Source organism: Lissotriton vulgaris, unplaced genomic scaffold (assembly GCF_964263255.1).
Source record: "Lissotriton vulgaris unplaced genomic scaffold, aLisVul1.2 SCAFFOLD_2797, whole genome shotgun sequence".
Classification (NCBI taxonomy): Eukaryota; Metazoa; Chordata; class Amphibia; order Caudata; family Salamandridae; genus Lissotriton; species Lissotriton vulgaris.
Window position 1 is genome coordinate 67,257 of NW_028252829.1, and position 25,118 is coordinate 92,374.

The following is a 25,118-nucleotide window of genomic DNA, read 5'->3' on the forward strand; positions in this document are numbered from 1 at the left end:
AAACTATGCCTACTCCAAACACATTTTTCAAAGCAAACAATTTAAGCGGGGTTCTGACCCCCAACTGCCGGAGAAACCTCTACTTTCCACAAGATGGCAGGCTAGCCTTCTGGAAAAAGCCAAGATAGAGAACAGAGACTCCTGGAGATGCCGGGGATTGAACCCGGGGCCTCATACATGCAAAGCATGCGCTCTACCACTGAGCTACATCCCCTCGACTGCACTCTAACGTTTTGCTGGATGCAAGGAGACTCTGAAGCCCATGGACTGCAAAGTCTCGATTTGAGACTAGAATGTAAAGTGTCAGGCTTGGAATTGCTCACACCTCACGTGTGAACTGTCTTCATGGAGCATATATTTAGTGCAATCAGGGATCGATTCTCCGGCAGGGCTTTTATTTGCTCAGTTTGGAATGCAAAACTTCTCAGGATTCCCAAAAATGTGACAACTATTGGTCTACTTTCCTGCTTGCTCAGCCTTTCGGGAGATGATTCCATTGGATATTCCCTCTTGCCCATCGGTATACATTCAAATTGAAGGCAAGTCATAGTGTGATTGGCTGCCAAGCAGCTACCTTTGGAGCAGTGCAATTGGAAGTCTGCCAAGGGCATACATATATTAATGCAATGCTTTGGTATTAGTTCTGATCAGCAGGTTTCCTTGACTGTTCTTCACACCTCCCCTAGCGACGACTATGTCATCCATTCCCTTTGAAAGCAGATAGAGTACGCTTCTTTTCCGGTATTTATCGAAGCTCTGGGAATTTTTCATAGTCAATGGAAGGTATTGTTGATTCAAAGCAAAAGCCATGGAAATTAAACCACAAAATCCTTCGAGCCGGATTTGAACCAGCGACCTAAGGATGCCTGAATTTATGCTACAGTCCTCCGCTCTACCAACTGAGCTATCGAAGGAGTAGTGGCAAACTTCCGTAGCACCAAAATTATCTCTCGCTCAAGAAAGGTTGTGGAGGGTGGGGACCAGGAGCAGACAGATGCACATCATCAATATTACCTGCCACTCCCCCTCAAAGTTACCAGAAAAGTAAGAGTCTCTGCTTTCGAGGAAGAACCCTTACCAATGACCAAGAGGGCTGCCACAGATTTCTATCCTAAATGTATTAAGATTGCCAAGATTAATCATCACTTTGATGGCTTAAACAAGTAAGATTCTTCTGTTGTATAAGCATCAAAAATGAGATAGCCCCATTTCATGGGTTTTTTCAAGGCAAACGTCTCACAGTTTAAGTGGGGTTGGTATCCCAGTTGCATGACATATCTCTTCCTTAATACTGATAGCCAGCCTTGTTTTCTGCCAAAATCCGAGACAAGCATGGCAAAAGTCTGGAGATGCCGGGGATTGAACCCGGGGCCTCATACATGCAAAGCATGCGCTCTACCACTGAGCTACATCCCCATGTCTGCCAAGTTTTACTGGCTGCCAAGTCAACCCATTTGACACTGCAGCATAAAGTCTCAGCCAGGAAAATCCTTAAGCCTCGTACCTGGAATATCTTCATGGTCTATAGTCCTATTTAGAGATGCTTGTGTGCAGCCTTCTTAGCGCAGTAGGCAGCGCGTTAGTCTCATAATCTGAGGGTCCTGAGTTCGATCCTCAGAGAGGGCATTTATTTCCTCCTTTTGGCAAGCAAAATTCTCAGATTTTCTTGAAAAGTGGAAACTATGCCTACTCCAAACACATTTTTCAAAGCAAACAATTTAAGCGGGGTTCTGACCCCCAACTGCCGGAGAAACCTCTACTTTCCACAAGATGGCAGGCTAGCCTTCTGGAAAAAGCCAAGATAGAGAACAGAGACTCCTGGAGATGCCGGGGATTGAACCCGGGGCCTCATACATGCAAAGCATGCGCTCTACCACTGAGCTACATCCCCTCGACTGCACTCTAACGTTTTGCTGGATGCAAGGAGACTCTGAAGCCCATGGACTGCAAAGTCTCGATTTGAGACTAGAATGTAAAGTGTCAGGCTTGGAATTGCTCACACCTCACGTGTGAACTGTCTTCATGGAGCATATATTTAGTGCAATCAGGGATCGATTCTCCGGCAGGGCTTTTATTTGCTCAGTTTGGAATGCAAAACTTCTCAGGATTCCCAAAAATGTGACAACTATTGGTCTACTTTCCTGCTTGCTCAGCCTTTCGGGAGATGATTCCATTGGATATTCCCTCTTGCCCATCGGTATACATTCAAATTGAAGGCAAGTCATAGTGTGATTGGCTGCCAAGCAGCTACCTTTGGAGCAGTGCAATTGGAAGTCTGCCAAGGACATACATATATTAATGCAATGCTTTGGTATTATCTGATCAGCAGGTTTCCTTGACTGTTCTTCACACCTCCCCTAGCGACGACTATGTCATCCATTCCCTTTGAAAGCAGATAGAGTACGCTTCTTTTCCGGTATTTATCGAAGCTCTGGGAATTTTTCATAGTCAATGGAAGGTATTGTTGATTCAAAGCAAAAGCCATGGAAATTAAACCACAAAATCCTTCGAGCCGGATTTGAACCAGCGACCTAAGGATGCCTGAATTTATGCTACAGTCCTCCGCTCTACCAACTGAGCTATCGAAGGAGTAGTGGCAAATTTCCGTAGCACCAAAATTATCTCTCGCTCAAGAAAGGTTGTGGAGGGTGGGGACCAGGAGCAGACAGATGCACATCATCAATATTACCTGCCACTCCCCCTCAAAGTTACCAGAAAAGTAAGAGTCTCTGCTTTCGAGGAAGAACCCTTACCAATGACCAAGAGGGCTGCCACAGATTTCTATCCTAAATGTATTAAGATTGCCAAGATTAATCATCACTTTGATGGCTTAAACAAGTAAGATTCTTCTGTTGTATAAGCATCAAAAATGAGATAGCCCCATTTCATGGGTTTTTTCAAGGCAAACGTCTCACAGTTTAAGTGGGGTTGGTATCCCAGTTGCATGACATATCTCTTCCTTAATACTGATAGCCAGCCTTGTTTTCTGCCAAAATCCGAGACAAGCATGGCAAAAGTCTGGAGATGCCGGGGATTGAACCCGGGGCCTCATACATGCAAAGCATGCGCTCTACCACTGAGCTACATCCCCATGTCTGCCAAGTTTTACTGGCTGCCAAGTCAACCCATTTGACACTGCAGCATAAAGTCTCAGCCAGGAAAATCCTTAAGCCTCGTACCTGGAATATCTTCATGGTCTATAGTCCTATTTAGAGATGCTTGTGTGCAGCCTTCTTAGCGCAGTAGGCAGCGCGTCAGTCTCATAATCTGAAGGTCCTGAGTTCGATCCTCAGAGAGGGCATTTATTTCCTCCTTTTGGCAAGCAAAATTCTCAGATTTTCTTGAAAAGTGGAAACTATGCCTACTCCAAACACATTTTTCAAAGCAAACAATTTAAGCGGGGTTCTGACCCCCAACTGCCGGAGAAACCTCTACTTTCCACAAGATGGCAGGCTAGCCTTCTGGAAAAAGCCAAGATAGAGAACAGAGACTCCTGGAGATGCCGGGGATTGAACCCGGGGCCTCATACATGCGAAGCATGCGCTCTACCACTGAGCTACATCCCCTCGACTGCACTCTAACGTTTTGCTGGATGCAAGGAGACTCTGAAGCCCATGGACTGCAAAGTCTCGATTTGAGACTAGAATGTAAAGTGTCAGGCTTGGAATTGCTCACACCTCACGTGTGAACTGTCTTCATGGAGCATATATTTAGTGCAATCAGGGATCGATTCTCCGGCAGGGCTTTTATTTGCTCAGTTTGGAATGCAAAACTTCTCAGGATTCCCAAAAATGTGACAACTATTGGTCTACTTTCCTGCTTGCTCAGCCTTTCGGGAGATGATTCCATTGGATATTCCCTCTTGCCCATCGGTATACATTCAAATTGAAGGCAAGTCATAGTGTGATTGGCTGCCAAGCAGCTACCTTTGGAGCAGTGCAATTGGAAGTCTGCCAAGGGCATACATATATTAATGCAATGCTTTGGTATTAGTTCTGATCAGCAGGTTTCCTTGACTGTTCTTCACACCTCCCCTAGCGACGACTATGTCATCCATTCCCTTTGAAAGCAGATAGAGTACGCTTCTTTTCCGGTATTTATCGAAGCTCTGGGAATTTTTCATAGTCAATGGAAGGTATTGTTGATTCAAAGCAAAAGCCATGGAAATTAAACCACAAAATCCTTCGAGCCGGATTTGAACCAGCGACCTAAGGATGCCTGAATTTATGCTACAGTCCTCCGCTCTACCAACTGAGCTATCGAAGGAGTAGTGGCAAACTTCCGTAGCACCAAAATTATCTCTCGCTCAAGAAAGGTTGTGGAGGGTGGGGACCAGGAGCAGACAGATGCACATCATCAATATTACCTGCCACTCCCCCTCAAAGTTACCAGAAAAGTAAGAGTCTCTGCTTTCGAGGAAGAACCCTTACCAATGACCAAGAGGGCTGCCACAGATTTCTATCCTAAATGTATTAAGATTGCCAAGATTAATCATCACTTTGATGGCTTAAACAAGTAAGATTCTTCTGTTGTATAAGCATCAAAAATGAGATAGCCCCATTTCATGGGTTTTTTCAAGGCAAACGTCTCACAGTTTAAGTGGGGTTGGTATCCCAGTTGCATGACATATCTCTTCCTTAATACTGATAGCCAGCCTTGTTTTCTGCCAAAATCCGAGACAAGCATGGCAAAAGTCTGGAGATGCCGGGGATTGAACCCGGGGCCTCATACATGCAAAGCATGCGCTCTACCACTGAGCTACATCCCCATGTCTGCCAAGTTTTACTGGCTGCCAAGTCAACCCATTTGACACTGCAGCATAAAGTCTCAGCCAGGAAAATCCTTAAGCCTCGTACCTGGAATATCTTCATGGTCTATAGTCCTATTTAGAGATGCTTGTGTGCAGCCTTCTTAGCGCAGTAGGCAGCGCGTTAGTCTCATAATCTGAAGGTCCTGAGTTCGATCCTCAGAGAGGGCATTTATTTCCTCCTTTTGGCAAGCAAAATTCTCAGATTTTCTTGAAAAGTGGAAACTATGCCTACTCCAAACACATTTTTCAAAGCAAACAATTTAAGCGGGGTTCTGACCCCCAACTGCCGGAGAAACCTCTACTTTCCACAAGATGGCAGGCTAGCCTTCTGGAAAAAGCCAAGATAGAGAACAGAGACTCCTGGAGATGCCGGGGATTGAACCCGGGGCCTCATACATGCAAAGCATGCGCTCTACCACTGAGCTACATCCCCTCGACTGCACTCTAACGTTTTGCTGGATGCAAGGAGACTCTGAAGCCCATGGACTGCAAAGTCTCGATTTGAGACTAGAATGTAAAGTGTCAGGCTTGGAATTGCTCACACCTCACGTGTGAACTGTCTTCATGGAGCATATATTTAGTGCAATCAGGGATCGATTCTCCGGCAGGGCTTTTATTTGCTCAGTTTGGAATGCAAAACTTCTCAGGATTCCCAAAAATGTGACAACTATTGGTCTACTTTCCTGCTTGCTCAGCCTTTCGGGAGATGATTCCATTGGATATTCCCTCTTGCCCATCGGTATACATTCAAATTGAAGGCAAGTCATAGTGTGATTGGCTGCCAAGCAGCTACCTTTGGAGCAGTGCAATTGGAAGTCTGCCAAGGGCATACATATATTAATGCAATGCTTTGGTATTAGTTCTGATCAGCAGGTTTCCTTGACTGTTCTTCACACCTCCCCTAGCGACGACTATGTCATCCATTCCCTTTGAAAGCAGATAGAGTACGCTTCTTTTCCGGTATTTATCGAAGCTCTGGGAATTTTTCATAGTCAATGGAAGGTATTGTTGATTCAAAGCAAAAGCCATGGAAATTAAACCACAAAATCCTTCGAGCCGGATTTGAACCAGCGACCTAAGGATGCCTGAATTTATGCTACAGTCCTCCGCTCTACCAACTGAGCTATCGAAGGAGTAGTGGCAAACTTCCGTAGCACCAAAATTATCTCTCGCTCAAGAAAGGTTGTGGAGGGTGGGGACCAGGAGCAGACAGATGCACATCATCAATATTACCTGCCACTCCCCCTCAAAGTTACCAGAAAAGTAAGAGTCTCTGCTTTCGAGGAAGAACCCTTACCAATGACCAAGAGGGCTGCCACAGATTTCTATCCTAAATGTATTAAGATTGCCAAGATTAATCATCACTTTGATGGCTTAAACAAGTAAGATTCTTCTGTTGTATAAGCATCAAAAATGAGATAGCCCCATTTCATGGGTTTTTTCAAGGCAAACGTCTCACAGTTTAAGTGGGGTTGGTATCCCAGTTGCATGACATATCTCTTCCTTAATACTGATAGCCAGCCTTGTTTTCTGCCAAAATCCGAGACAAGCATGGCAAAAGTCTGGAGATGCCGGGGATTGAACCCGGGGCCTCATACATGCAAAGCATGCGCTCTACCACTGAGCTACATCCCCATGTCTGCCAAGTTTTACTGGCTGCCAAGTCAACCCATTTGACACTGCAGCATAAAGTCTCAGCCAGGAAAATCCTTAAGCCTCGTACCTGGAATATCTTCATGGTCTATAGTCCTATTTAGAGATGCTTGTGTGCAGCCTTCTTAGCGCAGTAGGCAGCGCGTTAGTCTCATAATCTGAAGGTCCTGAGTTCGATCCTCAGAGAGGGCATTTATTTCCTCCTTTTGGCAAGCAAAATTCTCAGATTTTCTTGAAAAGTGGAAACTATGCCTACTCCAAACACATTTTTCAAAGCAAACAATTTAAGCGGGGTTCTGACCCCCAACTGCCGGAGAAACCTCTACTTTCCACAAGATGGCAGGCTAGCCTTCTGGAAAAAGCCAAGATAGAGAACAGAGACTCCTGGAGATGCCGGGGATTGAACCCGGGGCCTCATACATGCAAAGCATGCGCTCTACCACTGAGCTACATCCCCTCGACTGCACTCTAACGTTTTGCTGGATGCAAGGAGACTCTGAAGCCCATGGACTGCAAAGTCTCGATTTGAGACTAGAATGTAAAGTGTCAGGCTTGGAATTGCTCACACCTCACGTGTGAACTGTCTTCATGGAGCATATATTTAGTGCAATCAGGGATCGATTCTCCGGCAGGGCTTTTATTTGCTCAGTTTGGAATGCAAAACTTCTCAGGATTCCCAAAAATGTGACAACTATTGGTCTACTTTCCTGCTTGCTCAGCCTTTCGGGAGATGATTCCATTGGATATTCCCTCTTGCCCATCGGTATACATTCAAATTGAAGGCAAGTCATAGTGTGATTGGCTGCCAAGCAGCTACCTTTGGAGCAGTGCAATTGGAAGTCTGCCAAGGGCATACATATATTAATGCAATGCTTTGGTATTATCTGATCAGCAGGTTTCCTTGACTGTTCTTCACACCTCCCCTAGCGACGACTATGTCATCCATTCCCTTTGAAAGCAGATAGAGTACGCTTCTTTTCCGGTATTTATCGAAGCTCTGGGAATTTTTCATAGTCAATGGAAGGTATTGTTGATTCAAAGCAAAAGCCATGGAAATTAAACCACAAAATCCTTCGAGCCGGATTTGAACCAGCGACCTAAGGATGCCTGAATTTATGCTACAGTCCTCCGCTCTACCAACTGAGCTATCGAAGGAGTAGTGGCAAACTTCCGTAGCACCAAAATTATCTCTCGCTCAAGAAAGGTTGTGGAGGGTGGGGACCAGGAGCAGACAGATGCACATCATCAATATTACCTGCCACTCCCCCTCAAAGTTACCAGAAAAGTAAGAGTCTCTGCTTTCGAGGAAGAACCCTTACCAATGACCAAGAGGGCTGCCACAGATTTCTATCCTAAATGTATTAAGATTGCCAAGATTAATCATCACTTTGATGGCTTAAACAAGTAAGATTCTTCTGTTGTATAAGCATCAAAAATGAGATAGCCCCATTTCATGGGTTTTTTCAAGGCAAACGTCTCACAGTTTAAGTGGGGTTGGTATCCCAGTTGCATGACATATCTCTTCCTTAATACTGATAGCCAGCCTTGTTTTCTGCCAAAATCCGAGACAAGCATGGCAAAAGTCTGGAGATGCCGGGGATTGAACCCGGGGCCTCATACATGCAAAGCATGCGCTCTACCACTGAGCTACATCCCCATGTCTGCCAAGTTTTACTGGCTGCCAAGTCAACCCATTTGACACTGCAGCATAAAGTCTCAGCCAGGAAAATCCTTAAGCCTCGTACCTGGAATATCTTCATGGTCTATAGTCCTATTTAGAGATGCTTGTGTGCAGCCTTCTTAGCGCAGTAGGCAGCGCGTCAGTCTCATAATCTGAAGGTCCTGAGTTCGATCCTCAGAGAGGGCATTTATTTCCTCCTTTTGGCAAGCAAAATTCTCAGATTTTCTTGAAAAGTGGAAACTATGCCTACTCCAAACACATTTTTCAAAGCAAACAATTTAAGCGGGGTTCTGACCCCCAACTGCCGGAGAAACCTCTACTTTCCACAAGATGGCAGGCTAGCCTTCTGGAAAAAGCCAAGATAGAGAACAGAGACTCCTGGAGATGCCGGGGATTGAACCCGGGGCCTCATACATGCGAAGCATGCGCTCTACCACTGAGCTACATCCCCTCGACTGCACTCTAACGTTTTGCTGGATGCAAGGAGACTCTGAAGCCCATGGACTGCAAAGTCTCGATTTGAGACTAGAATGTAAAGTGTCAGGCTTGGAATTGCTCACACCTCACGTGTGAACTGTCTTCATGGAGCATATATTTAGTGCAATCAGGGATCGATTCTCCGGCAGGGCTTTTATTTGCTCAGTTTGGAATGCAAAACTTCTCAGGATTCCCAAAAATGTGACAACTATTGGTCTACTTTCCTGCTTGCTCAGCCTTTCGGGAGATGATTCCATTGGATATTCCCTCTTGCCCATCGGTATACATTCAAATTGAAGGCAAGTCATAGTGTGATTGGCTGCCAAGCAGCTACCTTTGGAGCAGTGCAATTGGAAGTCTGCCAAGGGCATACATATATTAATGCAATGCTTTGGTATTAGTTCTGATCAGCAGGTTTCCTTGACTGTTCTTCACACCTCCCCTAGCGACGACTATGTCATCCATTCCCTTTGAAAGCAGATAGAGTACGCTTCTTTTCCGGTATTTATCGAAGCTCTGGGAATTTTTCATAGTCAATGGAAGGTATTGTTGATTCAAAGCAAAAGCCATGGAAATTAAACCACAAAATCCTTCGAGCCGGATTTGAACCAGCGACCTAAGGATGCCTGAATTTATGCTACAGTCCTCCGCTCTACCAACTGAGCTATCGAAGGAGTAGTGGCAAACTTCCGTAGCACCAAAATTATCTCTCGCTCAAGAAAGGTTGTGGAGGGTGGGGACCAGGAGCAGACAGATGCACATCATCAATATTACCTGCCACTCCCCCTCAAAGTTACCAGAAAAGTAAGAGTCTCTGCTTTCGAGGAAGAACCCTTACCAATGACCAAGAGGGCTGCCACAGATTTCTATCCTAAATGTATTAAGATTGCCAAGATTAATCATCACTTTGATGGCTTAAACAAGTAAGATTCTTCTGTTGTATAAGCATCAAAAATGAGATAGCCCCATTTCATGGGTTTTTTCAAGGCAAACGTCTCACAGTTTAAGTGGGGTTGGTATCCCAGTTGCATGACATATCTCTTCCTTAATACTGATAGCCAGCCTTGTTTTCTGCCAAAATCCGAGACAAGCATGGCAAAAGTCTGGAGATGCCGGGGATTGAACCCGGGGCCTCATACATGCAAAGCATGCGCTCTACCACTGAGCTACATCCCCATGTCTGCCAAGTTTTACTGGCTGCCAAGTCAACCCATTTGACACTGCAGCATAAAGTCTCAGCCAGGAAAATCCTTAAGCCTCGTACCTGGAATATCTTCATGGTCTATAGTCCTATTTAGAGATGCTTGTGTGCAGCCTTCTTAGCGCAGTAGGCAGCGCGTCAGTCTCATAATCTGAAGGTCCTGAGTTCGATCCTCAGAGAGGGCATTTATTTCCTCCTTTTGGCAAGCAAAATTCTCAGATTTTCTTGAAAAGTGGAAACTATGCCTACTCCAAACACATTTTTCAAAGCAAACAATTTAAGCGGGGTTCTGACCCCCAACTGCCGGAGAAACCTCTACTTTCCACAAGATGGCAGGCTAGCCTTCTGGAAAAAGCCAAGATAGAGAACAGAGACTCCTGGAGATGCCGGGGATTGAACCCGGGGCCTCATACATGCGAAGCATGCGCTCTACCACTGAGCTACATCCCCTCGACTGCACTCTAACGTTTTGCTGGATGCAAGGAGACTCTGAAGCCCATGGACTGCAAAGTCTCGATTTGAGACTAGAATGTAAAGTGTCAGGCTTGGAATTGCTCACACCTCACGTGTGAACTGTCTTCATGGAGCATATATTTAGTGCAATCAGGGATCGATTCTCCGGCAGGGCTTTTATTTGCTCAGTTTGGAATGCAAAACTTCTCAGGATTCCCAAAAATGTGACAACTATTGGTCTACTTTCCTGCTTGCTCAGCCTTTCGGGAGATGATTCCATTGGATATTCCCTCTTGCCCATCGGTATACATTCAAATTGAAGGCAAGTCATAGTGTGATTGGCTGCCAAGCAGCTACCTTTGGAGCAGTGCAATTGGAAGTCTGCCAAGGGCATACATATATTAATGCAATGCTTTGGTATTAGTTCTGATCAGCAGGTTTCCTTGACTGTTCTTCACACCTCCCCTAGCGACGACTATGTCATCCATTCCCTTTGAAAGCAGATAGAGTACGCTTCTTTTCCGGTATTTATCGAAGCTCTGGGAATTTTTCATAGTCAATGGAAGGTATTGTTGATTCAAAGCAAAAGCCATGGAAATTAAACCACAAAATCCTTCGAGCCGGATTTGAACCAGCGACCTAAGGATGCCTGAATTTATGCTACAGTCCTCCGCTCTACCAACTGAGCTATCGAAGGAGTAGTGGCAAACTTCCGTAGCACCAAAATTATCTCTCGCTCAAGAAAGGTTGTGGAGGGTGGGGACCAGGAGCAGACAGATGCACATCATCAATATTACCTGCCACTCCCCCTCAAAGTTACCAGAAAAGTAAGAGTCTCTGCTTTCGAGGAAGAACCCTTACCAATGACCAAGAGGGCTGCCACAGATTTCTATCCTAAATGTATTAAGATTGCCAAGATTAATCATCACTTTGATGGCTTAAACAAGTAAGATTCTTCTGTTGTATAAGCATCAAAAATGAGATAGCCCCATTTCATGGGTTTTTTCAAGGCAAACGTCTCACAGTTTAAGTGGGGTTGGTATCCCAGTTGCATGACATATCTCTTCCTTAATACTGATAGCCAGCCTTGTTTTCTGCCAAAATCCGAGACAAGCATGGCAAAAGTCTGGAGATGCCGGGGATTGAACCCGGGGCCTCATACATGCAAAGCATGCGCTCTACCACTGAGCTACATCCCCATGTCTGCCAAGTTTTACTGGCTGCCAAGTCAACCCATTTGACACTGCAGCATAAAGTCTCAGCCAGGAAAATCCTTAAGCCTCGTACCTGGAATATCTTCATGGTCTATAGTCCTATTTAGAGATGCTTGTGTGCAGCCTTCTTAGCGCAGTAGGCAGCGCGTCAGTCTCATAATCTGAAGGTCCTGAGTTCGATCCTCAGAGAGGGCATTTATTTCCTCCTTTTGGCAAGCAAAATTCTCAGATTTTCTTGAAAAGTGGAAACTATGCCTACTCCAAACACATTTTTCAAAGCAAACAATTTAAGCGGGGTTCTGACCCCCAACTGCCGGAGAAACCTCTACTTTCCACAAGATGGCAGGCTAGCCTTCTGGAAAAAGCCAAGATAGAGAACAGAGACTCCTGGAGATGCCGGGGATTGAACCCGGGGCCTCATACATGCAAAGCATGCGCTCTACCACTGAGCTACATCCCCTCGACTGCACTCTAACGTTTTGCTGGATGCAAGGAGACTCTGAAGCCCATGGACTGCAAAGTCTCGATTTGAGACTAGAATGTAAAGTGTCAGGCTTGGAATTGCTCACACCTCACGTGTGAACTGTCTTCATGGAGCATATATTTAGTGCAATCAGGGATCGATTCTCCGGCAGGGCTTTTATTTGCTCAGTTTGGAATGCAAAACTTCTCAGGATTCCCAAAAATGTGACAACTATTGGTCTACTTTCCTGCTTGCTCAGCCTTTCGGGAGATGATTCCATTGGATATTCCCTCTTGCCCATCGGTATACATTCAAATTGAAGGCAAGTCATAGTGTGATTGGCTGCCAAGCAGCTACCTTTGGAGCAGTGCAATTGGAAGTCTGCCAAGGGCATACATATATTAATGCAATGCTTTGGTATTAGTTCTGATCAGCAGGTTTCCTTGACTGTTCTTCACACCTCCCCTAGCGACGACTATGTCATCCATTCCCTTTGAAAGCAGATAGAGTACGCTTCTTTTCCGGTATTTATCGAAGCTCTGGGAATTTTTCATAGTCAATGGAAGGTATTGTTGATTCAAAGCAAAAGCCATGGAAATTAAACCACAAAATCCTTCGAGCCGGATTTGAACCAGCGACCTAAGGATGCCTGAATTTATGCTACAGTCCTCCGCTCTACCAACTGAGCTATCGAAGGAGTAGTGGCAAACTTCCGTAGCACCAAAATTATCTCTCGCTCAAGAAAGGTTGTGGAGGGTGGGGACCAGGAGCAGACAGATGCACATCATCAATATTACCTGCCACTCCCCCTCAAAGTTACCAGAAAAGTAAGAGTCTCTGCTTTCGAGGAAGAACCCTTACCAATGACCAAGAGGGCTGCCACAGATTTCTATCCTAAATGTATTAAGATTGCCAAGATTAATCATCACTTTGATGGCTTAAACAAGTAAGATTCTTCTGTTGTATAAGCATCAAAAATGAGATAGCCCCATTTCATGGGTTTTTTCAAGGCAAACGTCTCACAGTTTAAGTGGGGTTGGTATCCCAGTTGCATGACATATCTCTTCCTTAATACTGATAGCCAGCCTTGTTTTCTGCCAAAATCCGAGACAAGCATGGCAAAAGTCTGGAGATGCCGGGGATTGAACCCGGGGCCTCATACATGCAAAGCATGCGCTCTACCACTGAGCTACATCCCCATGTCTGCCAAGTTTTACTGGCTGCCAAGTCAACCCATTTGACACTGCAGCATAAAGTCTCAGCCAGGAAAATCCTTAAGCCTCGTACCTGGAATATCTTCATGGTCTATAGTCCTATTTAGAGATGCTTGTGTGCAGCCTTCTTAGCGCAGTAGGCAGCGCGTCAGTCTCATAATCTGAAGGTCCTGAGTTCGATCCTCAGAGAGGGCATTTATTTCCTCCTTTTGGCAAGCAAAATTCTCAGATTTTCTTGAAAAGTGGAAACTATGCCTACTCCAAACACATTTTTCAAAGCAAACAATTTAAGCGGGGTTCTGACCCCCAACTGCCGGAGAAACCTCTACTTTCCACAAGATGGCAGGCTAGCCTTCTGGAAAAAGCCAAGATAGAGAACAGAGACTCCTGGAGATGCCGGGGATTGAACCCGGGGCCTCATACATGCAAAGCATGCGCTCTACCACTGAGCTACATCCCCTCGACTGCACTCTAACGTTTTGCTGGATGCAAGGAGACTCTGAAGCCCATGGACTGCAAAGTCTCGATTTGAGACTAGAATGTAAAGTGTCAGGCTTGGAATTGCTCACACCTCACGTGTGAACTGTCTTCATGGAGCATATATTTAGTGCAATCAGGGATCGATTCTCCGGCAGGGCTTTTATTTGCTCAGTTTGGAATGCAAAACTTCTCAGGATTCCCAAAAATGTGACAACTATTGGTCTACTTTCCTGCTTGCTCAGCCTTTCGGGAGATGATTCCATTGGATATTCCCTCTTGCCCATCGGTATACATTCAAATTGAAGGCAAGTCATAGTGTGATTGGCTGCCAAGCAGCTACCTTTGGAGCAGTGCAATTGGAAGTCTGCCAAGGGCATACATATATTAATGCAATGCTTTGGTATTAGTTCTGATCAGCAGGTTTCCTTGACTGTTCTTCACACCTCCCCTAGCGACGACTATGTCATCCATTCCCTTTGAAAGCAGATAGAGTACGCTTCTTTTCCGGTATTTATCGAAGCTCTGGGAATTTTTCATAGTCAATGGAAGGTATTGTTGATTCAAAGCAAAAGCCATGGAAATTAAACCACAAAATCCTTCGAGCCGGATTTGAACCAGCGACCTAAGGATGCCTGAATTTATGCTACAGTCCTCCGCTCTACCAACTGAGCTATCGAAGGAGTAGTGGCAAACTTCCGTAGCACCAAAATTATCTCTCGCTCAAGAAAGGTTGTGGAGGGTGGGGACCAGGAGCAGACAGATGCACATCATCAATATTACCTGCCACTCCCCCTCAAAGTTACCAGAAAAGTAAGAGTCTCTGCTTTCGAGGAAGAACCCTTACCAATGACCAAGAGGGCTGCCACAGATTTCTATCCTAAATGTATTAAGATTGCCAAGATTAATCATCACTTTGATGGCTTAAACAAGTAAGATTCTTCTGTTGTATAAGCATCAAAAATGAGATAGCCCCATTTCATGGGTTTTTTCAAGGCAAACGTCTCACAGTTTAAGTGGGGTTGGTATCCCAGTTGCATGACATATCTCTTCCTTAATACTGATAGCCAGCCTTGTTTTCTGCCAAAATCCGAGACAAGCATGGCAAAAGTCTGGAGATGCCGGGGATTGAACCCGGGGCCTCATACATGCAAAGCATGCGCTCTACCACTGAGCTACATCCCCATGTCTGCCAAGTTTTACTGGCTGCCAAGTCAACCCATTTGACACTGCAGCATAAAGTCTCAGCCAGGAAAATCCTTAAGCCTCGTACCTGGAATATCTTCATGGTCTATAGTCCTATTTAGAGATGCTTGTGTGCAGCCTTCTTAGCGCAGTAGGCAGCGCGTCAGTCTCATAATCTGAAGGTCCTGAGTTCGATCCTCAGAGAGGGCATTTATTTCCTCCTTTTGGCAAGCAAAATTCTCAGATTTTCTTGAAAAGTGGAAACTATGCCTACTCCAAACACATTTTTCAAAGCAAACAATTTAAGCGGGGTTCTGACCCCCAACTGCCGGAGAAACCTCTACTTTCCACAAGATGGCAGGCTAGCCTTCTGGAAAAAGCCAAGATAGAGAACAGAGACTCCTGGAGATGCCGGGGATTGAACCCGGGGCCTCATACATGCGAAGCATGCGCTCTACCACTGAGCTACATCCCCTCGACTGCACTCTAACGTTTTGCTGGATGCAAGGAGACTCTGAAGCCCATGGACTGCAAAGTCTCGATTTGAGACTAGAATGTAAAGTGTCAGGCTTGGAATTGCTCACACCTCACGTGTGAACTGTCTTCATGGAGCATATATTTAGTGCAATCAGGGATCGATTCTCCGGCAGGGCTTTTATTTGCTCAGTTTGGAATGCAAAACTTCTCAGGATTCCCAAAAATGTGACAACTATTGGTCTACTTTCCTGCTTGCTCAGCCTTTCGGGAGATGATTCCATTGGATATTCCCTCTTGCCCATCGGTATACATTCAAATTGAAGGCAAGTCATAGTGTGATTGGCTGCCAAGCAGCTACCTTTGGAGCAGTGCAATTGGAAGTCTGCCAAGGGCATACATATATTAATGCAATGCTTTGGTATTAGTTCTGATCAGCAGGTTTCCTTGACTGTTCTTCACACCTCCCCTAGCGACGACTATGTCATCCATTCCCTTTGAAAGCAGATAGAGTACGCTTCTTTTCCGGTATTTATCGAAGCTCTGGGAATTTTTCATAGTCAATGGAAGGTATTGTTGATTCAAAGCAAAAGCCATGGAAATTAAACCACAAAATCCTTCGAGCCGGATTTGAACCAGCGACCTAAGGATGCCTGAATTTATGCTACAGTCCTCCGCTCTACCAACTGAGCTATCGAAGGAGTAGTGGCAAACTTCCGTAGCACCAAAATTATCTCTCGCTCAAGAAAGGTTGTGGAGGGTGGGGACCAGGAGCAGACAGATGCACATCATCAATATTACCTGCCACTCCCCCTCAAAGTTACCAGAAAAGTAAGAGTCTCTGCTTTCGAGGAAGAACCCTTACCAATGACCAAGAGGGCTGCCACAGATTTCTATCCTAAATGTATTAAGATTGCCAAGATTAATCATCACTTTGATGGCTTAAACAAGTAAGATTCTTCTGTTGTATAAGCATCAAAAATGAGATAGCCCCATTTCATGGGTTTTTTCAAGGCAAACGTCTCACAGTTTAAGTGGGGTTGGTATCCCAGTTGCATGACATATCTCTTCCTTAATACTGATAGCCAGCCTTGTTTTCTGCCAAAATCCGAGACAAGCATGGCAAAAGTCTGGAGATGCCGGGGATTGAACCCGGGGCCTCATACATGCAAAGCATGCGCTCTACCACAGAGCTACATCCCCATGTCTGCCAAGTTTTACTGGCTGCCAAGTCAACCCATTTGACACTGCAGCATAAAGTCTCAGCCAGGAAAATCCTTAAGCCTCGTACCTGGAATATCTTCATGGTCTATAGTCCTATTTAGAGATGCTTGTGTGCAGCCTTCTTAGCGCAGTAGGCAGCGCGTCAGTCTCATAATCTGAAGGTCCTGAGTTCGATCCTCAGAGAGGGCATTTATTTCCTCCTTTTGGCAAGCAAAATTCTCAGATTTTCTTGAAAAGTGGAAACTATGCCTACTCCAAACACATTTTTCAAAGCAAACAATTTAAGCGGGGTTCTGACCCCCAACTGCCGGAGAAACCTCTACTTTCCACAAGATGGCAGGCTAGCCTTCTGGAAAAAGCCAAGATAGAGAACAGAGACTCCTGGAGATGCCGGGGATTGAACCCGGGGCCTCATACATGCGAAGCATGCGCTCTACCACTGAGCTACATCCCCTCGACTGCACTCTAACGTTTTGCTGGATGCAAGGAGACTCTGAAGCCCATGGACTGCAAAGTCTCGATTTGAGACTAGAATGTAAAGTGTCAGGCTTGGAATTGCTCACACCTCACGTGTGAACTGTCTTCATGGAGCATATATTTAGTGCAATCAGGGATCGATTCTCCGGCAGGGCTTTTATTTGCTCAGTTTGGAATGCAAAACTTCTCAGGATTCCCAAAAATGTGACAACTATTGGTCTACTTTCCTGCTTGCTCAGCCTTTCGGGAGATGATTCCATTGGATATTCCCTCTTGCCCATCGGTATACATTCAAATTGAAGGCAAGTCATAGTGTGATTGGCTGCCAAGCAGCTACCTTTGGAGCAGTGCAATTGGAAGTCTGCCAAGGGCATACATATATTAATGCAATGCTTTGGTATTAGTTCTGATCAGCAGGTTTCCTTGACTGTTCTTCACACCTCCCCTAGCGACGACTATGTCATCCATTCCCTTTGAAAGCAGATAGAGTACGCTTCTTTTCCGGTATTTATCGAAGCTCTGGGAATTTTTCATAGTCAATGGAAGGTATTGTTGATTCAAAGCAAAAGCCATGGAAATTAAACCACAAAATCCTTCGAGCCGGATTTGAACCAGCGACCTAAGGATGCCTGAATTTATGCTACAGTCCTCCGCTCTACCAACTGAGCTATCGAAGGAGTAGTGGCAAACTTCCGTAGCACCAAAATTATCTCTCGCTCAAGAAAGGTTGTGGAGGGTGGGGACCAGGAGCAGACAGATGCACATCATCAATATTACCTGCCACTCCCCCTCAAAGTTACCAGAAAAGTAAGAGTCTCTGCTTTCGAGGAAGAACCCTTACCAATGACCAAGAGGGCTGCCACAGATTTCTATCCTAAATGTATTAAGATTGCCAAGATTAATCATCACTTTGATGGCTTAAACAAGTAAGATTCTTCTGTTGTATAAGCATCAAAAATGAGATAGCCCCATTTCATGGGTTTTTTCAAGGCAAACGTCTCACAGTTTAAGTGGGGTTGGTATCCCAGTTGCATGACATATCTCTTCCTTAATACTGATAGCCAGCCTTGTTTTCTGCCAAAATCCGAGACAAGCATGGCAAAAGTCTGGAGATGCCGGGGATTGAACCCGGGGCCTCATACATGCAAAGCATGCGCTCTACCACAGAGCTACATCCCCATGTCTGCCAAGTTTTACTGGCTGCCAAGTCAACCCATTTGACACTGCAGCATAAAGTCTCAGCCAGGAAAATCCTTAAGCCTCGTACCTGGAATATCTTCATGGTCTATAGTCCTATTTAGAGATGCTTGTGTGCAGCCTTCTTAGCGCAGTAGGCAGCGCGTCAGTCTCATAATCTGAAGGTCCTGAGTTCGATCCTCAGAGAGGGCATTTATTTCCTCCTTTTGGCAAGCAAAATTCTCAGATTTTCTTGAAAAGTGGAAACTATGCCTACTCCAAACACATTTTTCAAAGCAAACAATTTAAGCGGGGTTCTGACCCCCAACTGCCGGAGAAACCTCTACTTTCCACAAGATGGCAGGCTAGCCTTCTGGAAAAAGCCAAGATAGAGAACAGAGACTCCTGGAGATGCCGGGGATTGAACCCGGGGCCTCATACATGCGAAGCATGCGCTCTACCACTGAGCTACATCCCCTCGACTGCACTCTAACGTTTTGCTGGATGCAAGGAGACTCTGAAGCCCATGGACTGCAAAGTCTCGATTTGAGACTAGAATGTAAAGTGTCAGGCTTGGAATTGCTCACACCTCACGTGTGAACTGTCTTCATGGAGCATATATTTAGTGCAATCAGGGATCGATTCTCCGGCAGGGCTTTTATTTGCTCAGTTTGGAATGCAAAACTTCTCAGGATTCCCAAAAATGTGACAACTATTGGTCTACTTTCCTGCTTGCTCAGCCTTTCGGGAGATGATTCCATTGGATATTCCCTCTTGCCCATCGGTATACATTCAAATTGAAGGCAAGTCATAGTGTGATTGGCTGCCAAGCAGCTACCTTTGGAGCAGTGCAATTGGAAGTCTGCCAAGGGCATACATATATTAATGCAATGCTTTGGTATTAGTTCTGATCAGCAGGTTTCCTTGACTGTTCTTCACACCTCCCCTAGCGATGACTATGTCATCCATTCCCTTTGAAAGCAGATAGAGTACGCTTCTTTTCCGGTATTTATCGAAGCTCTGGGAATTTTTCATAGTCAATGGAAGGTATTGTTGATTCAAAGCAAAAGCCATGGAAATTAAACCACAAAATCCTTCGAGCCGGATTTGAACCAGCGACCTAAGGATGCCTGAATTTATGCCACAGTCCTCCGCTCTACCAACTGAGCTATCGAAGGAGTAGTGGCAAACTTCCGTAGCACCAAAATTATCTCTCGCTCAAGAAAGGTTGTGGAGGGTGGGGACCAGGAGCAGACAGATGCACATCATCAATATTACCTGCCACTCCCCCTCAAAGTTACCAGAAAAGTAAGAGTCTCTGCTTTCGAGGAAGAACCCTTACCAATGACCAAGAGGGCTGCCACAGATTTCTATCCTAAATGTATTAAGATTGCCAAGATTAATCATCACTTTGATGGCTTAAACAAGTAAGATTCTTCTGTTGTATAAGCATCAAAAATGAGATAGCCCCATTTCATGGGTTTTTTCAAGGCAAACGTCTCACAGTTTAAGTGGGGTTGGTATCCCAGTTGCATGACATATCTCTTCCTTAATACTGATAGCCAGCCTTGTTTTCTGCCAAAATCCGAGACAAGCATGGCAAAAGTCTGGAGATGCCGGGGATTGAACCCGGGGCCTCATACATGCAAAGCATGCGCTCTACCACTGAGCTACATCCCCATGTCTGCCAAGTTTTACTGGCTGCCAAGTCAACCCATTTGACACTGCAGCATAAAGTCTCAGCCAGGAAAATCCTTAAGCCTCGTACCTGGAATATCTTCATGGTCTATAGTCCTATTTAGAGATGCTTGTGTGCAGCCTTCTTAGCGCAGTAGGCAGCGCGTCAGTCTCATAATCTGAAGGTCCTGAGTTCGATCCTCAGAGAGGGCATTTATTTCCTCCTTTTGGCAAGCAAAATTCTCAGATTTTCTTGAAAAGTGGAAACTATGCCTACTCCAAACACATTTTTCAAAGCAAACAATTTAAGCGGGGTTCTGACCCCCAACTGCCGGAGAAACCTCTACTTTCCACAAGATGGCAGGCTAGCCTTCTGGAAAAAGCCAAGATAGAGAACAGAGACTCCTGGAGATGCCGGGGATTGAACCCGGGGCCTCATACATGCGAAGCATGCGCTCTACCACTGAGCTACATCCCCTCGACTGCACTCTAACGTTTTGCTGGATGCAAGGAGACTCTGAAGCCCATGGACTGCAAAGTCTCGATTTGAGACTAGAATGTAAAGTGTCAGGCTTGGAATTGCTCACACCTCACGTGTGAACTGTCTTCATGGAGCATATATTTAGTGCAATCAGGGATCGATTCTCCGGCAGGGCTTTTATTTGCTCAGTTTGGAATGCAAAACTTCTCAGGATTCCCAAAAATGTGACAACTATTGGTCTACTTTCCTGCTTGCTCAGCCTTTCGGGAGATGATTCCATTGGATATTCCCTCTTGCCCATCGGTATACATTCAAATTGAAGGCAAGTCATAGTGTGATTGGCTGCCAAGCAGCTACCTTTGGAGCAGTGCAATTGGAAGTCTGCCAAGGGCATACATATATTAATGCAATGCTTTGGTATTAGTTCTGATCAGCAGGTTTCCTTGACTGTTCTTCACACCTCCCCTAGCGACGACTATGTCATCCATTCCCTTTGAAAGCAGATAGAGTACGCTTCTTTTCCGGTATTTATCGAAGCTCTGGGAATTTTTCATAGTCAATGGAAGGTATTGTTGATTCAAAGCAAAAGCCATGGAAATTAAACCACAAAATCCTTCGAGCCGGATTTGAACCAGCGACCTAAGGATGCCTGAATTTATGCTACAGTCCTCCGCTCTACCAACTGAGCTATCGAAGGAGTAGTGGCAAACTTCCGTAGCACCAAAATTATCTCTCGCTCAAGAAAGGTTGTGGAGGGTGGGGACCAGGAGCAGACAGATGCACATCATCAATATTACCTGCCACTCCCCCTCAAAGTTACCAGAAAAGTAAGAGTCTCTGCTTTCGAGGAAGAACCCTTACCAATGACCAAGAGGGCTGCCACAGATTTCTATCCTAAATGTATTAAGATTGCCAAGATTAATCATCACTTTGATGGCTTAAACAAGTAAGATTCTTCTGTTGTATAAGCATCAAAAATGAGATAGCCCCATTTCATGGGTTTTTTCAAGGCAAACGTCTCACAGTTTAAGTGGGGTTGGTATCCCAGTTGCATGACATATCTCTTCCTTAATACTGATAGCCAGCCTTGTTTTCTGCCAAAATCCGAGACAAGCATGGCAAAAGTCTGGAGATGCCGGGGATTGAACCCGGGGCCTCATACATGCAAAGCATGCGCTCTACCACTGAGCTACATCCCCATGTCTGCCAAGTTTTACTGGCTGCCAAGTCAACCCATTTGACACTGCAGCATAAAGTCTCAGCCAGGAAAATCCTTAAGCCTCGTACCTGGAATATCTTCATGGTCTATAGTCCTATTTAGAGATGCTTGTGTGCAGCCTTCTTAGCGCAGTAGGCAGCGCGTCAGTCTCATAATCTGAAGGTCCTGAGTTCGATCCTCAGAGAGGGCATTTATTTCCTCCTTTTGGCAAGCAAAATTCTCAGATTTTCTTGAAAAGTGGAAACTATGCCTACTCCAAACACATTTTTCAAAGCAAACAATTTAAGCGGGGTTCTGACCCCCAACTGCCGGAGAAACCTCTACTTTCCACAAGATGGCAGGCTAGCCTTCTGGAAAAAGCCAAGATAGAGAACAGAGACTCCTGGAGATGCCGGGGATTGAACCCGGTGCCTCATACATGCGAAGCATGCGCTCTACCACTGAGCTACATCCCCTCGACTGCACTCTAACGTTTTGCTGGATGCAAGGAGACTCTGAAGCCCATGGACTGCAAAGTCTCGATTTGAGACTAGAATGTAAAGTGTCAGGCTTGGAATTGCTCACACCTCACGTGTGAACTGTCTTCATGGAGCATATATTTAGTGCAATCAGGGATCGATTCTCCGGCAGGGCTTTTATTTGCTCAGTTTGGAATGCAAAACTTCTCAGGATTCCCAAAAATGTGACAACTATTGGTCTACTTTCCTGCTTGCTCAGCCTTTCGGGAGATGATTCCATTGGATATTCCCTCTTGCCCATCGGTATACATTCAAATTGAAGGCAAGTCATAGTGTGATTGGCTGCCAAGCAGCTACCTTTGGAGCAGTGCAATTGGAAGTCTGCCAAGGGCATACATATATTAATGCAATGCTTTGGTATTAGTTCTGATCAGCAGGTTTCCTTGACTGTTCTTCACACCTCCCCTAGCGACGACTATGTCATCCATTCCCTTTGAAAGCAGATAGAGTACGCTTCTTTTCCGGTATTTATCGAAGCTCTGGGAATTTTTCATAGTCAATGGAAGGTATTGTTGATTCAAAGCAAAAGCCATGGAAATTAAACCACAAAATCCTTCGAGCCGGATTTGAACCAGCGACCTAAGGATGCCTGAATTTATGCTACAGTCCTCCGCTCTACCAACTGAGCTATCGAAGGAGTAGTGGCAAACTTCCGTAGCACCAAAATTATCTCTCGCTCAAGAAAGGTTGTGGAGGGTGGGGACCAGGAGCAGACAGATGCACATCATCAATATTACCTGCCACTCCCCCTCAAAGTTACCAGAAAAGTAAGAGTCTCTGCTTTCGAGGAAGAACCCTTACCAATGACCAAGAGGGCTGCCACAGATTTCTATCCTAAATGTATTAAGATTGCCAAGATTAATCATCACTTTGATGGCTTAAACAAGTAAGATTCTTCTGTTGTATAAGCATCAAAAATGAGATAGCCCCATTTCATGGGTTTTTTCAAGGCAAACGTCTCACAGTTTAAGTGGGGTTGGTATCCCAGTTGCATGACATATCTCTTCCTTAATACTGATAGCCAGCCTTGTTTTCTGCCAAAATCCGAGACAAGCATGGCAAAAGTCTGGAGATGCCGGGGATTGAACCCGGGGCCTCATACATGCAAAGCATGCGCTCTACCACTGAGCTACATCCCCATGTCTGCCAAGTTTTACTGGCTGCCAAGTCAACCCATTTGACACTGCAGCATAAAGTCTCAGCCAGGAAAATCCTTAAGCCTCGTACCTGGAATATCTTCATGGTCTATAGTCCTATTTAGAGATGCTTGTGTGCAGCCTTCTTAGCGCAGTAGGCAGCGCGTTAGTCTCATAATCTGAAGGTCCTGAGTTCGATCCTCAGAGAGGGCATTTATTTCCTCCTTTTGGCAAGCAAAATTCTCAGATTTTCTTGAAAAGTGGAAACTATGCCTACTCCAAACACATTTTTCAAAGCAAACAATTTAAGCGGGGTTCTGACCCCCAACTGCCGGAGAAACCTCTACTTTCCACAAGATGGCAGGCTAGCCTTCTGGAAAAAGCCAAGATAGAGAACAGAGACTCCTGGAGATGCCGGGGATTGAACCCGGTGCCTCATACATGCGAAGCATGCGCTCTACCACTGAGCTACATCCCCTCGACTGCACTCTAACGTTTTGCTGGATGCAAGGAGACTCTGAAGCCCATGGACTGCAAAGTCTCGATTTGAGACTAGAATGTAAAGTGTCAGGCTTGGAATTGCTCACACCTCACGTGTGAACTGTCTTCATGGAGCATATATTTAGTGCAATCAGGGATCGATTCTCCGGCAGGGCTTTTATTTGCTCAGTTTGGAATGCAAAACTTCTCAGGATTCCCAAAAATGTGACAACTATTGGTCTACTTTCCTGCTTGCTCAGCCTTTCGGGAGATGATTCCATTGGATATTCCCTCTTGCCCATCGGTATACATTCAAATTGAAGGCAAGTCATAGTGTGATTGGCTGCCAAGCAGCTACCTTTGGAGCAGTGCAATTGGAAGTCTGCCAAGGGCATACATATATTAATGCAATGCTTTGGTATTAGTTCTGATCAGCAGGTTTCCTTGACTGTTCTTCACACCTCCCCTAGCGACGACTATGTCATCCATTCCCTTTGAAAGCAGATAGAGTACGCTTCTTTTCCGGTATTTATCGAAGCTCTGGGAATTTTTCATAGTCAATGGAAGGTATTGTTGATTCAAAGCAAAAGCCATGGAAATTAAACCACAAAATCCTTCGAGCCGGATTTGAACCAGCGACCTAAGGATGCCTGAATTTATGCTACAGTCCTCCGCTCTACCAACTGAGCTATCGAAGGAGTAGTGGCAAACTTCCGTAGCACCAAAATTATCTCTCTCTCAAGAAAGGTTGTGGAGGGTGGGGACCAGGAGCAGACAGATGCACATCATCAATATTACCTGCCACTCCCCCTCAAAGTTACCAGAAAAGTAAGAGTCTCTGCTTTCGAGGAAGAACCCTTACCAATGACCAAGAGGGCTGCCACAGATTTCTATCCTAAATGTATTAAGATTGCCAAGATTAATCATCACTTTGATGGCTTAAACAAGTAAGATTCTTCTGTTGTATAAGCATCAAAAATGAGATAGCCCCATTTCATGGGTTTTTTCAAGGCAAACGTCTCACAGTTTAAGTGGGGTTGGTATCCCAGTTGCATGACATATCTCTTCCTTAATACTGATAGCCAGCCTTGTTTTCTGCCAAAATCCGAGACAAGCATGGCAAAAGTCTGGAGATGCCGGGGATTGAACCCGGGGCCTCATACATGCAAAGCATGCGCTCTACCACAGAGCTACATCCCCATGTCTGCCAAGTTTTACTGGCTGCCAAGTCAACCCATTTGACACTGCAGCATAAAGTCTCAGCCAGGAAAATCCTTAAGCCTCGTACCTGGAATATCTTCATGGTCTATAGTCCTATTTAGAGATGCTTGTGTGCAGCCTTCTTAGCGCAGTAGGCAGCGCGTCAGTCTCATAATCTGAAGGTCCTGAGTTCGATCCTCAGAGAGGGCATTTATTTCCTCCTTTTGG

The 25,118-nt window shown here is 45.2% G+C and overlaps 60 non-coding genes across 60 annotated transcripts; 15 read left to right on the top strand and 45 right to left on the bottom strand.

Moving 5' to 3' along the window:
* Positions 1–142: 142 nt before the first annotated feature.
* Positions 143–214, bottom strand: TRNAA-UGC (transfer RNA alanine (anticodon UGC)). The gene has a single exon. It is a non-coding gene; the product is annotated as a tRNA-Ala (tRNA).
* A 614-nt stretch (positions 215–828) lies between these two features.
* On the bottom strand, positions 829–914 carry TRNAY-GUA (transfer RNA tyrosine (anticodon GUA)). Its single transcript is given in 2 exon segments — positions 829–864; positions 878–914. It is a non-coding gene; the product is annotated as a tRNA-Tyr (tRNA).
* A 430-nt stretch (positions 915–1,344) lies between these two features.
* TRNAA-UGC (transfer RNA alanine (anticodon UGC)) lies at positions 1,345–1,416 on the bottom strand. The gene has a single exon. It is a non-coding gene; the product is annotated as a tRNA-Ala (tRNA).
* Positions 1,417–1,553: 137 nt separating this feature from the next.
* On the top strand, positions 1,554–1,626 carry TRNAM-CAU (transfer RNA methionine (anticodon CAU)). The gene has a single exon. It is a non-coding gene; the product is annotated as a tRNA-Met (tRNA).
* Positions 1,627–1,819: 193 nt separating this feature from the next.
* On the bottom strand, positions 1,820–1,891 carry TRNAA-UGC (transfer RNA alanine (anticodon UGC)). The gene has a single exon. It is a non-coding gene; the product is annotated as a tRNA-Ala (tRNA).
* Positions 1,892–2,503: 612 nt separating this feature from the next.
* Positions 2,504–2,589, bottom strand: TRNAY-GUA (transfer RNA tyrosine (anticodon GUA)). The gene is given in 2 exon segments: positions 2,504–2,539; positions 2,553–2,589. It is a non-coding gene; the product is annotated as a tRNA-Tyr (tRNA).
* Positions 2,590–3,019: 430 nt separating this feature from the next.
* On the bottom strand, positions 3,020–3,091 carry TRNAA-UGC (transfer RNA alanine (anticodon UGC)). Its single transcript has one exon. It is a non-coding gene; the product is annotated as a tRNA-Ala (tRNA).
* Positions 3,092–3,228: 137 nt separating this feature from the next.
* On the top strand, positions 3,229–3,301 carry TRNAM-CAU (transfer RNA methionine (anticodon CAU)). Its single transcript has one exon. It is a non-coding gene; the product is annotated as a tRNA-Met (tRNA).
* A 193-nt stretch (positions 3,302–3,494) lies between these two features.
* Positions 3,495–3,566, bottom strand: TRNAA-CGC (transfer RNA alanine (anticodon CGC)). The gene has a single exon. It is a non-coding gene; the product is annotated as a tRNA-Ala (tRNA).
* A 614-nt stretch (positions 3,567–4,180) lies between these two features.
* TRNAY-GUA (transfer RNA tyrosine (anticodon GUA)) lies at positions 4,181–4,266 on the bottom strand. Its single transcript is given in 2 exon segments — positions 4,181–4,216; positions 4,230–4,266. It is a non-coding gene; the product is annotated as a tRNA-Tyr (tRNA).
* A 430-nt stretch (positions 4,267–4,696) lies between these two features.
* On the bottom strand, positions 4,697–4,768 carry TRNAA-UGC (transfer RNA alanine (anticodon UGC)). Its single transcript has one exon. It is a non-coding gene; the product is annotated as a tRNA-Ala (tRNA).
* A 137-nt stretch (positions 4,769–4,905) lies between these two features.
* Positions 4,906–4,978, top strand: TRNAM-CAU (transfer RNA methionine (anticodon CAU)). Its single transcript has one exon. It is a non-coding gene; the product is annotated as a tRNA-Met (tRNA).
* Positions 4,979–5,171: 193 nt separating this feature from the next.
* Positions 5,172–5,243, bottom strand: TRNAA-UGC (transfer RNA alanine (anticodon UGC)). The gene has a single exon. It is a non-coding gene; the product is annotated as a tRNA-Ala (tRNA).
* A 614-nt stretch (positions 5,244–5,857) lies between these two features.
* TRNAY-GUA (transfer RNA tyrosine (anticodon GUA)) lies at positions 5,858–5,943 on the bottom strand. The gene is given in 2 exon segments: positions 5,858–5,893; positions 5,907–5,943. It is a non-coding gene; the product is annotated as a tRNA-Tyr (tRNA).
* A 430-nt stretch (positions 5,944–6,373) lies between these two features.
* TRNAA-UGC (transfer RNA alanine (anticodon UGC)) lies at positions 6,374–6,445 on the bottom strand. Its single transcript has one exon. It is a non-coding gene; the product is annotated as a tRNA-Ala (tRNA).
* Positions 6,446–6,582: 137 nt separating this feature from the next.
* TRNAM-CAU (transfer RNA methionine (anticodon CAU)) lies at positions 6,583–6,655 on the top strand. Its single transcript has one exon. It is a non-coding gene; the product is annotated as a tRNA-Met (tRNA).
* A 193-nt stretch (positions 6,656–6,848) lies between these two features.
* TRNAA-UGC (transfer RNA alanine (anticodon UGC)) lies at positions 6,849–6,920 on the bottom strand. Its single transcript has one exon. It is a non-coding gene; the product is annotated as a tRNA-Ala (tRNA).
* Positions 6,921–7,532: 612 nt separating this feature from the next.
* TRNAY-GUA (transfer RNA tyrosine (anticodon GUA)) lies at positions 7,533–7,618 on the bottom strand. The gene is given in 2 exon segments: positions 7,533–7,568; positions 7,582–7,618. It is a non-coding gene; the product is annotated as a tRNA-Tyr (tRNA).
* A 430-nt stretch (positions 7,619–8,048) lies between these two features.
* On the bottom strand, positions 8,049–8,120 carry TRNAA-UGC (transfer RNA alanine (anticodon UGC)). The gene has a single exon. It is a non-coding gene; the product is annotated as a tRNA-Ala (tRNA).
* A 137-nt stretch (positions 8,121–8,257) lies between these two features.
* On the top strand, positions 8,258–8,330 carry TRNAM-CAU (transfer RNA methionine (anticodon CAU)). The gene has a single exon. It is a non-coding gene; the product is annotated as a tRNA-Met (tRNA).
* Positions 8,331–8,523: 193 nt separating this feature from the next.
* TRNAA-CGC (transfer RNA alanine (anticodon CGC)) lies at positions 8,524–8,595 on the bottom strand. Its single transcript has one exon. It is a non-coding gene; the product is annotated as a tRNA-Ala (tRNA).
* Positions 8,596–9,209: 614 nt separating this feature from the next.
* Positions 9,210–9,295, bottom strand: TRNAY-GUA (transfer RNA tyrosine (anticodon GUA)). The gene is given in 2 exon segments: positions 9,210–9,245; positions 9,259–9,295. It is a non-coding gene; the product is annotated as a tRNA-Tyr (tRNA).
* Positions 9,296–9,725: 430 nt separating this feature from the next.
* Positions 9,726–9,797, bottom strand: TRNAA-UGC (transfer RNA alanine (anticodon UGC)). The gene has a single exon. It is a non-coding gene; the product is annotated as a tRNA-Ala (tRNA).
* Positions 9,798–9,934: 137 nt separating this feature from the next.
* TRNAM-CAU (transfer RNA methionine (anticodon CAU)) lies at positions 9,935–10,007 on the top strand. Its single transcript has one exon. It is a non-coding gene; the product is annotated as a tRNA-Met (tRNA).
* Positions 10,008–10,200: 193 nt separating this feature from the next.
* TRNAA-CGC (transfer RNA alanine (anticodon CGC)) lies at positions 10,201–10,272 on the bottom strand. Its single transcript has one exon. It is a non-coding gene; the product is annotated as a tRNA-Ala (tRNA).
* Positions 10,273–10,886: 614 nt separating this feature from the next.
* TRNAY-GUA (transfer RNA tyrosine (anticodon GUA)) lies at positions 10,887–10,972 on the bottom strand. Its single transcript is given in 2 exon segments — positions 10,887–10,922; positions 10,936–10,972. It is a non-coding gene; the product is annotated as a tRNA-Tyr (tRNA).
* Positions 10,973–11,402: 430 nt separating this feature from the next.
* On the bottom strand, positions 11,403–11,474 carry TRNAA-UGC (transfer RNA alanine (anticodon UGC)). Its single transcript has one exon. It is a non-coding gene; the product is annotated as a tRNA-Ala (tRNA).
* A 137-nt stretch (positions 11,475–11,611) lies between these two features.
* TRNAM-CAU (transfer RNA methionine (anticodon CAU)) lies at positions 11,612–11,684 on the top strand. Its single transcript has one exon. It is a non-coding gene; the product is annotated as a tRNA-Met (tRNA).
* Positions 11,685–11,877: 193 nt separating this feature from the next.
* TRNAA-UGC (transfer RNA alanine (anticodon UGC)) lies at positions 11,878–11,949 on the bottom strand. The gene has a single exon. It is a non-coding gene; the product is annotated as a tRNA-Ala (tRNA).
* A 614-nt stretch (positions 11,950–12,563) lies between these two features.
* On the bottom strand, positions 12,564–12,649 carry TRNAY-GUA (transfer RNA tyrosine (anticodon GUA)). The gene is given in 2 exon segments: positions 12,564–12,599; positions 12,613–12,649. It is a non-coding gene; the product is annotated as a tRNA-Tyr (tRNA).
* A 430-nt stretch (positions 12,650–13,079) lies between these two features.
* Positions 13,080–13,151, bottom strand: TRNAA-UGC (transfer RNA alanine (anticodon UGC)). The gene has a single exon. It is a non-coding gene; the product is annotated as a tRNA-Ala (tRNA).
* Positions 13,152–13,288: 137 nt separating this feature from the next.
* TRNAM-CAU (transfer RNA methionine (anticodon CAU)) lies at positions 13,289–13,361 on the top strand. Its single transcript has one exon. It is a non-coding gene; the product is annotated as a tRNA-Met (tRNA).
* Positions 13,362–13,554: 193 nt separating this feature from the next.
* On the bottom strand, positions 13,555–13,626 carry TRNAA-UGC (transfer RNA alanine (anticodon UGC)). Its single transcript has one exon. It is a non-coding gene; the product is annotated as a tRNA-Ala (tRNA).
* Positions 13,627–14,240: 614 nt separating this feature from the next.
* TRNAY-GUA (transfer RNA tyrosine (anticodon GUA)) lies at positions 14,241–14,326 on the bottom strand. Its single transcript is given in 2 exon segments — positions 14,241–14,276; positions 14,290–14,326. It is a non-coding gene; the product is annotated as a tRNA-Tyr (tRNA).
* A 430-nt stretch (positions 14,327–14,756) lies between these two features.
* On the bottom strand, positions 14,757–14,828 carry TRNAA-UGC (transfer RNA alanine (anticodon UGC)). The gene has a single exon. It is a non-coding gene; the product is annotated as a tRNA-Ala (tRNA).
* Positions 14,829–14,965: 137 nt separating this feature from the next.
* Positions 14,966–15,038, top strand: TRNAM-CAU (transfer RNA methionine (anticodon CAU)). The gene has a single exon. It is a non-coding gene; the product is annotated as a tRNA-Met (tRNA).
* Positions 15,039–15,231: 193 nt separating this feature from the next.
* TRNAA-CGC (transfer RNA alanine (anticodon CGC)) lies at positions 15,232–15,303 on the bottom strand. Its single transcript has one exon. It is a non-coding gene; the product is annotated as a tRNA-Ala (tRNA).
* Positions 15,304–15,917: 614 nt separating this feature from the next.
* On the bottom strand, positions 15,918–16,003 carry TRNAY-GUA (transfer RNA tyrosine (anticodon GUA)). Its single transcript is given in 2 exon segments — positions 15,918–15,953; positions 15,967–16,003. It is a non-coding gene; the product is annotated as a tRNA-Tyr (tRNA).
* A 430-nt stretch (positions 16,004–16,433) lies between these two features.
* TRNAA-UGC (transfer RNA alanine (anticodon UGC)) lies at positions 16,434–16,505 on the bottom strand. Its single transcript has one exon. It is a non-coding gene; the product is annotated as a tRNA-Ala (tRNA).
* Positions 16,506–16,642: 137 nt separating this feature from the next.
* Positions 16,643–16,715, top strand: TRNAM-CAU (transfer RNA methionine (anticodon CAU)). Its single transcript has one exon. It is a non-coding gene; the product is annotated as a tRNA-Met (tRNA).
* A 193-nt stretch (positions 16,716–16,908) lies between these two features.
* Positions 16,909–16,980, bottom strand: TRNAA-CGC (transfer RNA alanine (anticodon CGC)). The gene has a single exon. It is a non-coding gene; the product is annotated as a tRNA-Ala (tRNA).
* A 614-nt stretch (positions 16,981–17,594) lies between these two features.
* On the bottom strand, positions 17,595–17,680 carry TRNAY-GUA (transfer RNA tyrosine (anticodon GUA)). The gene is given in 2 exon segments: positions 17,595–17,630; positions 17,644–17,680. It is a non-coding gene; the product is annotated as a tRNA-Tyr (tRNA).
* Positions 17,681–18,110: 430 nt separating this feature from the next.
* TRNAA-UGC (transfer RNA alanine (anticodon UGC)) lies at positions 18,111–18,182 on the bottom strand. The gene has a single exon. It is a non-coding gene; the product is annotated as a tRNA-Ala (tRNA).
* A 137-nt stretch (positions 18,183–18,319) lies between these two features.
* TRNAM-CAU (transfer RNA methionine (anticodon CAU)) lies at positions 18,320–18,392 on the top strand. The gene has a single exon. It is a non-coding gene; the product is annotated as a tRNA-Met (tRNA).
* Positions 18,393–18,585: 193 nt separating this feature from the next.
* On the bottom strand, positions 18,586–18,657 carry TRNAA-CGC (transfer RNA alanine (anticodon CGC)). Its single transcript has one exon. It is a non-coding gene; the product is annotated as a tRNA-Ala (tRNA).
* A 614-nt stretch (positions 18,658–19,271) lies between these two features.
* On the bottom strand, positions 19,272–19,357 carry TRNAH-GUG (transfer RNA histidin (anticodon GUG)). The gene is given in 2 exon segments: positions 19,272–19,307; positions 19,321–19,357. It is a non-coding gene; the product is annotated as a tRNA-His (tRNA).
* Positions 19,358–19,787: 430 nt separating this feature from the next.
* TRNAA-UGC (transfer RNA alanine (anticodon UGC)) lies at positions 19,788–19,859 on the bottom strand. The gene has a single exon. It is a non-coding gene; the product is annotated as a tRNA-Ala (tRNA).
* Positions 19,860–19,996: 137 nt separating this feature from the next.
* TRNAM-CAU (transfer RNA methionine (anticodon CAU)) lies at positions 19,997–20,069 on the top strand. Its single transcript has one exon. It is a non-coding gene; the product is annotated as a tRNA-Met (tRNA).
* A 193-nt stretch (positions 20,070–20,262) lies between these two features.
* TRNAA-CGC (transfer RNA alanine (anticodon CGC)) lies at positions 20,263–20,334 on the bottom strand. Its single transcript has one exon. It is a non-coding gene; the product is annotated as a tRNA-Ala (tRNA).
* A 614-nt stretch (positions 20,335–20,948) lies between these two features.
* On the bottom strand, positions 20,949–21,034 carry TRNAY-GUA (transfer RNA tyrosine (anticodon GUA)). The gene is given in 2 exon segments: positions 20,949–20,984; positions 20,998–21,034. It is a non-coding gene; the product is annotated as a tRNA-Tyr (tRNA).
* A 430-nt stretch (positions 21,035–21,464) lies between these two features.
* TRNAA-UGC (transfer RNA alanine (anticodon UGC)) lies at positions 21,465–21,536 on the bottom strand. The gene has a single exon. It is a non-coding gene; the product is annotated as a tRNA-Ala (tRNA).
* Positions 21,537–21,673: 137 nt separating this feature from the next.
* TRNAM-CAU (transfer RNA methionine (anticodon CAU)) lies at positions 21,674–21,746 on the top strand. Its single transcript has one exon. It is a non-coding gene; the product is annotated as a tRNA-Met (tRNA).
* Positions 21,747–21,939: 193 nt separating this feature from the next.
* TRNAA-CGC (transfer RNA alanine (anticodon CGC)) lies at positions 21,940–22,011 on the bottom strand. The gene has a single exon. It is a non-coding gene; the product is annotated as a tRNA-Ala (tRNA).
* A 614-nt stretch (positions 22,012–22,625) lies between these two features.
* Positions 22,626–22,711, bottom strand: TRNAY-GUA (transfer RNA tyrosine (anticodon GUA)). The gene is given in 2 exon segments: positions 22,626–22,661; positions 22,675–22,711. It is a non-coding gene; the product is annotated as a tRNA-Tyr (tRNA).
* Positions 22,712–23,141: 430 nt separating this feature from the next.
* Positions 23,142–23,213, bottom strand: TRNAA-UGC (transfer RNA alanine (anticodon UGC)). The gene has a single exon. It is a non-coding gene; the product is annotated as a tRNA-Ala (tRNA).
* Positions 23,214–23,350: 137 nt separating this feature from the next.
* TRNAM-CAU (transfer RNA methionine (anticodon CAU)) lies at positions 23,351–23,423 on the top strand. The gene has a single exon. It is a non-coding gene; the product is annotated as a tRNA-Met (tRNA).
* A 193-nt stretch (positions 23,424–23,616) lies between these two features.
* On the bottom strand, positions 23,617–23,688 carry TRNAA-CGC (transfer RNA alanine (anticodon CGC)). Its single transcript has one exon. It is a non-coding gene; the product is annotated as a tRNA-Ala (tRNA).
* Positions 23,689–24,302: 614 nt separating this feature from the next.
* On the bottom strand, positions 24,303–24,388 carry TRNAY-GUA (transfer RNA tyrosine (anticodon GUA)). The gene is given in 2 exon segments: positions 24,303–24,338; positions 24,352–24,388. It is a non-coding gene; the product is annotated as a tRNA-Tyr (tRNA).
* Positions 24,389–24,818: 430 nt separating this feature from the next.
* Positions 24,819–24,890, bottom strand: TRNAA-UGC (transfer RNA alanine (anticodon UGC)). Its single transcript has one exon. It is a non-coding gene; the product is annotated as a tRNA-Ala (tRNA).
* A 137-nt stretch (positions 24,891–25,027) lies between these two features.
* TRNAM-CAU (transfer RNA methionine (anticodon CAU)) lies at positions 25,028–25,100 on the top strand. Its single transcript has one exon. It is a non-coding gene; the product is annotated as a tRNA-Met (tRNA).
* Positions 25,101–25,118: the final 18 nt, after the last annotated feature.